The following is a 223-nucleotide window of genomic DNA, read 5'->3' as shown; positions in this document are numbered from 1 at the left end:
TTCACGCCTATAACCCTAGCACTTTGGGAAGCTGAGGCAGGAGAATCGCTTGAGGCCAGGAGTTCAAGTCTGGCTCTGAGCAAGAAAAAGCAAGACCCAGTCTCTAAAGAAAAAATAGAAAAAATTAGCCAGGCATGGTGGCACATAGCTGTAGTCCCAGGTACTCAGGAGGCTAAGGCAGGAGGATGGCTTGAGCCCAGGAGTTTGAGGTTGCAGTAAGCCA

This window comes from Propithecus coquereli, unplaced genomic scaffold (assembly GCF_000956105.1).
Source record: "Propithecus coquereli isolate 6110/MARCELLA unplaced genomic scaffold, Pcoq_1.0 Scaffold32, whole genome shotgun sequence".
In the NCBI taxonomy this organism is placed as follows: domain Eukaryota; kingdom Metazoa; phylum Chordata; class Mammalia; order Primates; family Indriidae; genus Propithecus; species Propithecus coquereli.
The sequence above is the reverse complement of the archived record's forward strand: the minus strand, read 5'-3'. Positions refer to the sequence as shown.